We start from the raw sequence: 9,886 nt of genomic DNA, 5'->3' as shown, positions 1-9,886 counted from the left end.
AACAACAATGGCAAACAGAGCCCTGTCGACCCTGCAAATTCCTCCTTACTAACATCTGGGGACTCACAGACTAGTCAATCATACCTGACAGACAATGTCCCAGACACCAACATCACCATCTCAGGGGCAGTGGCACAGTGGAATACAGTTGGGAGGGAGTTCCCCTGGGTGTCCTCAACATCGACTCCTGACCCCATGAAGTCTCATGGCATCGGGTCAAACATCGGCACGGAAATGTCCTGCTGATTACCACATCCCACCCCCATCTCAGCTAATGAGGAAGCACTGAAGGGCACACTGGGTGGGGGACTTCAATGTCCATCACCAAAAGTGGCTTGTAGCACCACTACAGATCGAGCTGGATGAGTCCTAAAGGACATAGCTGCTAGACTGGGTCTGCAGCAGGTGGTGAGGGAACCAATAAGAGGGAAAAACATACTTGACCTCATCCTAACAAATCTGCCTGCCACAGATGCATCTGTCCAAGACAGTAACAGTAGGAGTGACCACTGCACAGTCCTTGTGGAGACGAAGTCCCATCTTCACATTGAGGATACTCTCCATCATGTTCTGTGGCACTCCCATAAATGAGATGGATTTCGAACAGATCTAGCAGCTCAATATTGGGCAATCATGAGGCACTGTGGGCCATCAGCAGCAGGAGAATTGTACCCTCAACCACGATCTGTAACCTCATGGCCTGGCATAACCCCCACTCTTACCACCAAGCCAGGGGATCAACCCTGATTCAAAGGAGAGTGCAAGCAGGGCATGCCAGGAGAAGCACCAGCCATACCGAAAAATGAAGTATCAACCTGGTGAAGCTACAACACAGGACTACTTGCGTGCCAAACAGCAGAAGCAGCAAGTAGTAGACAGAACTAAGCAATTCCACAACCAATGGATCAGATCCAAGCTCTGCAGTCCTGCTACATCCTGCCATGAATGCTGATGGACAATTAAACAACTCACTGGAGGAGGAGGCTCACAAATATCCCCACCCTTAACGATCAGCACATCAGTGCAAAAGATAAGGCTGAAGCATTTTCAAGAATCTTCAGCCAGAAGTGCCGAGTCAATGAATCATCTTGGCCTCCTCCACAGGTCCCCAGCATCACAAATGCCAGTCTTCATCCAATTCGGTTCATTCCACATGATCTCGAGATATGCCTGAAGGTTCTTGCTACTGCAAAGGCTATGGACCCTGGCAACATTCCGGCAACAGTACTGAAGACTTGTGCTCCAGAACTTGCTGTGCCTCTAGCCAAGCTGTTCCAGTACAGCAGCAACAGTGGCATCTACCCAGCCATGTGGAAAATTGCCCAGGTGTGTCCTGTACACAAAAAGCAGGCCAAATCCAACCCAGTCAATTACCGCCCCATCAGTCTACTCTCAGTCACCAGTAAAGTGATGGAAGGTGTCATCAACAGTGCTGTCAAGCAACATTTGCTTAGCAATAACCTGCTCACTGACACTCAGTTTAGTTTCCACCAAGGCCACTCAGTTCCTGACCTCATTACAGCCTTGGTTCAAACATGGACAAAAGAGCTGAACTCCCGAGGTGACGTGAGAATGACTGCCCTTAACATTAAGGCAGCATTTGACCAAGTGTGACATAAAGGAGCCTTAGCAAAACTAGAGTCAATGGGAATCAGGGGGAAAACTCTCCACTGGTTGGAGTCATACCTAGCACAAATGAAGATGGGTGTGGTTGTTGGAGGTCAATCATCTCAGTTCCAGGACATCACTGCAGGAGTTCCTCAGGGTAGTGTCCCCGACTCAACCAGCTTCAGCTGCTTCATCACTGACCTTCCTTCCATCATAAGGTCAGAAGTGGGGATGTTTGCTGACGATTGCACCAATGTTCAGCACCATTCACTACTCTTCAGATACTGAAGCAGTCCATGTCCAAATGCAGCAAGACCTGGATGATCTCCAGGCTTGTGCTGACAAATGGCAAGTAATATTCACGCCACACAAGTGCCAGGTAATTACCATCTCTAACAAGAGAAAAACTAACCATCGCCTCTTGACATTCAATGGCACAATCAACATCCTGGGGGTTACCATTGACCAGAAACTGAACTGGACTAGCCATATAAATACTGTGGCTACAAGAACAGGTCAGAGGCCAGGAATCCTGCAGCAAGTAATTCACCTCCTGACTCCCAAAGTTTGTCCACCATCTACAAGGCATAAGTCAGGAGTGTGATGCAATACTCTCCACTTGCCAGGATGAGAGCAGCTCCAAAAACACTCAAGAAGCTTGACACCATCCAGGACAATGCAGCCCACTTAATTGGCACCCCATCCACAAACGTTCATTCACTCCACCACTGCGCACAGCAGCAGCAGTGTGTACCATCTACAAGATACACTGCAGGAACTCATCAAGCCGCCTTAGACAGCATCTTCCAAATCCACGACCACTACCATCTAGAAGGGCAAAGGCATTAGACAAATGGGAACACCAACAACTGCAAGTTCCCCTCCAAGCCACTCACCACCCTGACTTGGAAATACATCGCCATTCCTTCACTGTCGCTGGGTCTAAATCCTGGAACTCCCTCCCTAACGGCGCTGTGGGTGTACCTACAGCACATGGATTGCAGCGGATCAAGAAGGCAGCTCAACACCACATTCTTGAGGGCAACTAGGGATGGGCAATAAATGCTGGCCTTGCCTGCAATGCTCACACCCCATGAATGGAAAAAAAAAAGAAAATGCAGGAAACACCTGCAATAAGATAGAACTAGTGGCACAAATAGAGGTAAATAATAGAGATCTAACCATCATTGCAGAAACTTGGTTACAATGTGATCAAAGTTAGGAAATAAATATTCCAAGGTACACAATATTTTGGAAAGCCAGACAGAATGACAGAGGAGTAGGGGTTGCCCTGATAGTAAAGGATGACGTAAGGACATTCGTGAGAAAGGATCTGACCCCTGAAGGTTATGAAGTAGGATCAGTATGGGTGGAAGTTAGGAATAGCAAGAACACTGGTGGAAGTAGTCCACAGCCACCACCAGCCACCACCGCCCCCCCCCCAGCAGCAGTTGTACCATTGTGCAGGGCATTAAACAAGAAATTATTGGTGCCTGTAACAGGGAAATGTAATAACTGTGGGGGACTTTAATCCTCATATAGACTAGGACAATCAAATTGGCAAGAATGGTCTAGAAGATGAGTTAGGAGAATGTTTTCGTGACAGTTTCTTGGAGCAATATGCAGTAGAACTGACTGGGGATAAAGCTATTTTAGATCTCATATTGTGTAATGAAGCAGGGTTAATTAATAACGTCATGGTAAAAGATCCTTTGGGAAATAGTGATCATAATACATTTAATTCCATGTTAAGTTTGAAAATGTTGTATTCCAATCACAAACAAAAGTCTTAAACTTAAAGCTAATTACATAGGTATGAGGGGAGAAGTGGCTAAGGTTAATTGACTAAATAGACTAAAAGGTATGAAGTAAATGAACAGTTGGAAACATTTAAAGAAACAATTCAAAATGTTCAACAAAAATACATTCCATTGAAGAACAAAAGCTCAGCAAGAAGGACACATCCGTGGCTCACTCAGGAAGTTAAGGACAGCATTAGCTTAAAAGAAGAGGCTTACTGTGTTGCAAAAACAGGAGCAAGTCTGATGATTGGGAGCGCTTAAGAAACAAGCAAAGGTCCATCAAAAAGTTGATAAAAAGGGAAAAAAATAGAGTATGAGAGTAAACTAGCCAGAAACATAAATACAAATTGTAAGTGCTTTTATAAGTATATAAAAAGTACAAAAGTAGTTAAAGTAAATGTTGGTCCCTTAGAAGCCAAGACAGGAGAAATTATCATGGGGAATGAGGAAATAACAGAGACATTGGACAAATGTTTTGTGTCTTTCTTCACAGTAGAAGACATAAGTTCCACCAGAAGTAGACAAAGCCTAAGGGCTAATAAGAGTGAGGGAATTAATATCAACAGAGATAAAGTATTAGAGAAACAAGGGACTAAAATCCAACAAATCTCAAGGACCTGATGGCCTATAACCTAGGGTTCTAAAAGAGATAGCTGCAGAGAAAATGGATGTGCTGGCTATGATTTTCCAAAATTCCTTAGATTCAGGAATGGTCCCGTTAGATTGAAAGTTGTTACAGTAGATTCAAATGTTTCACCACTTTTCAAGAAAGGAGGGAAAGAGAAAACAGTGAAATACAGGCCAGTTAGCCTAAAATCAGTTGTTGGGAAAATGCTGGAATCTATTAAGGAAGTCTGAACAATGCACTTAGAAAAGCATAGTATGATTAGAACTAGTCAACTTAGTTTTACTAAAGGGAAATCCTGTTTGACAACTTTATTAGAGATTTTGAAGATGTAACTAGCAGGGTAGATAAAGGAGAACCAGTAGATGTGGTATACCTGGATTTCCAAAATGCATTCGATAAGGTTCCACACAAAAGGTTAAAAGGCAAGATAAGGGCTCATGAAGTTGGGAGTAATATATTAGCATGGTTAGAGGATTGGTTAACGGTTAGAAAACAGAACTTTTCAAGTTGGCAGAAGGTGAATCATTGCTGGGGCCTCAGCTATTTATAATCTATATTAATGACTTCAATGAAGAGACAGAGTAATCTAGTTTGCTGATAAAACTAAGTTAGGTGGAAAGGTAAACTGTGGGGAGGAGACAGAGAGACTGCAAAGAGATATAGACAACAAGATGGCAGATGGAATATAATATAGGGAAGTGTGAAGTTATTCACTTTGGTCATAAGAATAAAAAACAGAGTAATTTTTAAAAGGTGAGAAACTTGTAAGTGTTGAGATTCAAAGAGACTTGGGTATGCTTGTACAAGCAATGCAGAAAGTTAACATGCAGGTGCAGCAAGCAATTAGGAAGGCAAATGGCATGTTGGCCTTTATTGCAAGGGGGTTGGAATACAAGAATAAACAACTGCTACAGTTGTACGGGGTTTTGGCAAGACCACATCTGGAGTAGTGTGTGGAGTTTTGGTCTCCACATTGAAGAAAGTATATACTTGCATTGGAGGCAGTACAGCGAAGGTTCAGTAAATCGGTCCCTGGGATGGCGGGGGGGTTGCCCTATGATGAGAGGCTGAGTAAATTGAGCTTTATTCTCTAGAGTTTAGGAGAATGAGAGGTGATCTCATTGAAACCTATAAAATTCTGAAGGGGCTTGGTAGGGTGTACGCTGAGAGATTGTTTCCACTGGTCAGGGAATTTAAAACACGGGGGCACAGTCTCAGGCTAAGGGGCTGATCATTTGGGACTGAGATGAGGAGAAATTACTTCACTCAAAGGGTTAGGAATCTTTGGAATTCTCTTTTCCTTGAGCCATGCCCCCTGTCCTCGTGGAACCTTTCCATTCAACCCATCACATCTGTGGTGACACTTTGTTCGAGCTATCCAATTAGTTCTACTAATCTTGCTCTTTCTCCATAGCCATGTAAGTTTTTATCCTTAAAAGTATTTATCCAATTCCCTTTTGAAAGTTACCAATGAATCCTCCATCACCAATCTTTCAGACAGTGCATTCCAGATCACAACACTGTCTTAAATAAATCTCGTTACCTCTAGTTGTTTTGTTTGTCACCGTAAATCAGTGTCCTTTAATCATCAAACCTTCTGCCAGTAGGAACGGTCTTTCATTATTTACTCTATCAAAACCTCTCATGATTTTGAACACCTCAATCACACCTCCTGTTAACCTTTTCTGCCCTCAGTAGAACGACCTCAGCTTCTCCAGTCGCTCCAATAAACTGGGACCCTCATCCCTGATACAATTCTAGTAAATCTCTTCTGCACCCACTCTAAGGCCTCAATATCCTTCCAAAAGTGTAATGTCCAGAATTTTGCAACTGCGGGATAGAGTTGAGTTGTTGAGGCTGGAGGGCGTGGGGTCAATTGAAAATCTCACCCGAGCTTGATAGATTTTTTGTTCTGCAAATGGTTATGGAACTAAGGCAGGTAGATGGAATTAAGACATAGGCAAGTCATGATCCAACTGAAAGCAGAACAGAAAGAACAAGAGTTTTCAATTCTGTCATCAGTTTTTAAAATATAGAAGGTTATTTACTTTCCTCTCTCCAAAGATGTAGCTTGAATCACAGCATATCCTGAAATTCTAAATTGTCAGCACCTTGTGTGTTACTATCTGGAGAGTTTTCCCTTTGCTTTAGTGTTTAATTCACTAACAGTTCTTTTCCAGCACTGCCTCACCTTGAAGGAGTTCTGTTTTACTCTCTGATGGGATTTAGCTCTTTCACCTTGTTCATCTTCATTGAGAAACTATTACATCTCAGATGTTTTCCAGTTCTGATGAAAGCTCATTGACCTGGAACGTTAATTTGGTTTCTCTTTTCATAGATGTTGCCCAACCTGTTGAGTGTTTCCAGCATTTTCTGCTTTTATTTTAGATTGTCAGCATCAGCAATATTTTGCCTTTGTGCCAATTTTAATCTGCTACAGAAGGCTCCTGTTCATTCCTGACAGTGTGATGGTTGCTAATGTAACATTTGTTGGGTTCTGAATGGTTGAATGGGACAGAGCTGTAATTATTTTGAACAGAGAGTATGTCCTATTAAGCTCATATTGTAGACAGCCAATATCTCTGTGAAAGCAGTCTTCGTAACAACATAGCCTACACAACAGAGGAATCTTCATTCTCACTTAAAAATAAAATACCTTTGAATACCATTGAATAAAGAAACAGGCCTGCTAATGAAGGAAAAGGTTTGATTTTCAAAGAAGTATTCAGAGACTGAAGTGAATATTCATTCAGGAGACAAATTTATACAAACCAACTTTCATTTATACAGCACCTTTGACAAAGCAAAATGTCCTAAGGTGCTTCACAGAAACATTATCAAACAAATTTGCATACCAAGCTGCATACGGTGATATTAGGACAGGTGATTAAAAGTTTGTTCAAAAGGGTATGGTTACAGGAGCGACTTAAAAGGAGGAGAGAGGGGCAGAAAGTTGTAGTGGTTGAGAGAGGGAATTTCAGCGCTAAGAGCCTGGGCAGCTGAAGGCATGGCTATCAATGGTGGGGCAAAGGAAATCAGGGATGTGCGAGGCCAGGAGTTCAGAGGGTAGGACTGAACAAGGTTACAGAGGTGGGGAGCAGCGATTCAATGGAGAGATTTGAACACAGGAATGAGGATTTTAAAATCAAGGCGATGCCAGATCAGGAACCAATGCAGATCAGATAGCTCAAGGGGTGGTGGGTGAATGACACTTGAAGGAAGTTTGGACGTGGGCAGTTTTGGACAGCTCAATTCTAAAGAGGATGCAAGGTGGGCAGCCGGCTTGGAGAATACTGTATCTTCTTCTTCCTATTTATTTACCTATGTCCATTTTTCTTGTACATTTTGTATTTTTCTTTCTTTATGCATTTGTCTCTTTTTGTCTTATTCTTTTTTTGAAATTTAGCTGAGAAAAATGCAATAATTTTAGTGAACGTCTCTTTTCCTCATTTTCAAAAAAGTTAATTTCTGTGGCACTTTAAATATTATGGCTATTCAGAGAGATATGGCATGTTGATTGGCTGATGTGGAGTGGAGGATAGATATTGAGCAGAAAGATAGCTGAAACCAGAGTGATGAATGTAAATAGAGTGATCCACAAAATGACTGCAATTTACACAGAAAATGTACAGAGTGAGGGCTAGAATAACACATTTTATGCACCATTACCTTGTTGTTGTCTTCCCTGTTTTGTTACTTCCTTCTCCTGCATTGAGAGGTTATAGATTTTACATTTCTTCATGGACTGTGCACTAATTAACTCCCAATTAACCAAATAGCAGTGATAGCAATCACCCTGTATAGCCTTAAGATGAAAGCAAAATACTGCGAATGCTGGAGACTGAAATAAAAACAAAAAGTGCTGGAAAAACTCAGAGGGAAGAGTCATCCAGACTCGAAACGTTAACTCAGTTTCTCTCTTCTCAGATGCTGCCAGACCTGCTGAATTTTTCCAGCATTTTTTGTTTTTATTACCCTGAATAGTCTAAATAGTTTTCTAATTAGTATAGATTATTAAACTCACCTATTACTCGCCACCTATAAGATGCTAAGGATCAATCTCCTCCCCAGTTTAGATTTCACTGTTGTCACTTATGCAGCAGGCTGTGTGGCAATTGTAGGCGTAATGCACTTGCAGGTTGTGGCTAGATGTGTAAGACAAAAAAAAAATCAGTTAGCTGTACAATACTAATTAATAGCTTTTGAAATGCTCTGATTTACGCAAATATGGCAACCAGTTTTCACAAACAGCAATACGGTAAATGAGCAGGTAATCTTATTGTGGTGGAAGTGGGTTTAAGGATAAGTATCAGTCAGGCAGGGATGCCAATTTTGTTTGAATATATTCCTGGGGATTTCATCACATGACCTCCTGCCACCCTCTGCCCTGTACCCACTATTGGTCATCTGACATATCCATCCTCATAATGCACCACCTTCCCACATAAATTGGACAGCAAAAAGCCTCTTCATTGCCCAATTTGATAGCCACCTTTACAATCATTGTCAACATCTTTTACAATTAATAAACATAAGAGTTCAAAGGAATTAAATGCACAATGAATTTTCTCCAGAGCTTTGATTGCAGAAGTGTCCTGAAGATTAATCTTCATTTCTGGAGACTAAGCCAATCTTGACAACCCCATGGCCAGGATATTGAAAAGATCCTTCTGTGCTGTGTGATTCTTTGACTAACCTGTCAATTTTCTCTTTTCAGTCACTAAGTGCATTGTTTCTCCAAAATTCTGTAGAAAATTGTTCTCTAGCCAGAATATTTTTTCCAGATTTGCATTTTGAAAGCGGTGATCTAGATATTTCTCCCACATATACACAGTGTACACCTATATATATATATATTATTATATACATTGTCATCAGTCTCTCGAAATGAAAAGGCTGAAGCATTCACAGCAATCTTCAGCCAGAAGTGCCGAGTGGATGATCCATCTCGGCTTCCTCCGGAGGTCCCCAGCATCACAGATGCTGGTCTTCAGCCAACTGGATTCACTCCACATGATATCAAGAAACAGCTGAAGGCACTGGATACTGTAAAGCTTATGGGCCCTGACGACATTCTGCCAATAGTATTGAAGACTTGTGCTCCAGAACTTGCCACACCCCTAGCCAAGCTATTCCAGTACTGCTACATCACTGGCATCTACCCGGCTATGTGGAAAATTGTCTAGGTATGTCCTGTACACAAAAAACAGGACAAATCCAACCTGGCCAATTTCCGCCCTGTCAGTCTACTCTCAATCATCAGTAAAGTAATGGAAGGGGTCATCAACAGTGCTATTAAGCGGGACTTGCTTAGCAATAACCTGCTCACTGATGCCCAGTTTGGGTTCCACCAGGGCCACTGAACGCCTGACCTCATTACAGCCTTGGTTCAAACATGGACAAAAGAGTTGAACTCCCAAGTTGAGGTGACAGTGACTGCCCTTGACATCAAGGCAGCATTTGATCGAGTGTAGCATCAAAGAGCCCTAGCAAAACTGGAGTCAATGGGAATCAGGGGCAAAACTCTCAGCTGGTTGGAGTCATACCTAGCACAAAGATGGTTGTGGTTGTTGGAAGTCAGTCATCTCAGCTCCAGGACATCACAGCAGGAGTTCCTCAAGGTAGTGTCCTCAGCCCAACTATCTTCAGCTGCTTCATCAATGACCTTCCTTCCATCATGAGGTCAGAAGTGGGGACGTACGCTGATGATTGCACAATGTTCAGCACCAACGTTCATGACTCCTCAGACACTGAAGCAGTCCAGGTCCAAATGCAGCAAGACCTGGACAATAGCCAGGCTTGGGCTGACAAGTGGCAAGTAACATTTGTGCCACACAAATGCCAGACA

At 42.4% G+C, this 9,886-nt stretch overlaps 1 long non-coding RNA gene across 1 annotated transcript in view; it reads left to right on the top strand.

Annotated features, from left to right (window-relative positions):
• The window catches only part of LOC144698535 (uncharacterized), a 143,247-nt gene that overhangs the window by 88,195 nt on the left and 45,166 nt on the right, over positions 1-9,886 (top strand). The window lies entirely within an intron of this gene.

This window comes from Cetorhinus maximus, chromosome 1, assembly GCF_964194155.1.
Source record: "Cetorhinus maximus chromosome 1, sCetMax3.hap1.1, whole genome shotgun sequence".
In the NCBI taxonomy this organism is placed as follows: domain Eukaryota; kingdom Metazoa; phylum Chordata; class Chondrichthyes; order Lamniformes; family Cetorhinidae; genus Cetorhinus; species Cetorhinus maximus.
The sequence above is the reverse complement of the archived record's forward strand: the minus strand, read 5'-3'. Positions and strand labels throughout refer to the sequence as shown.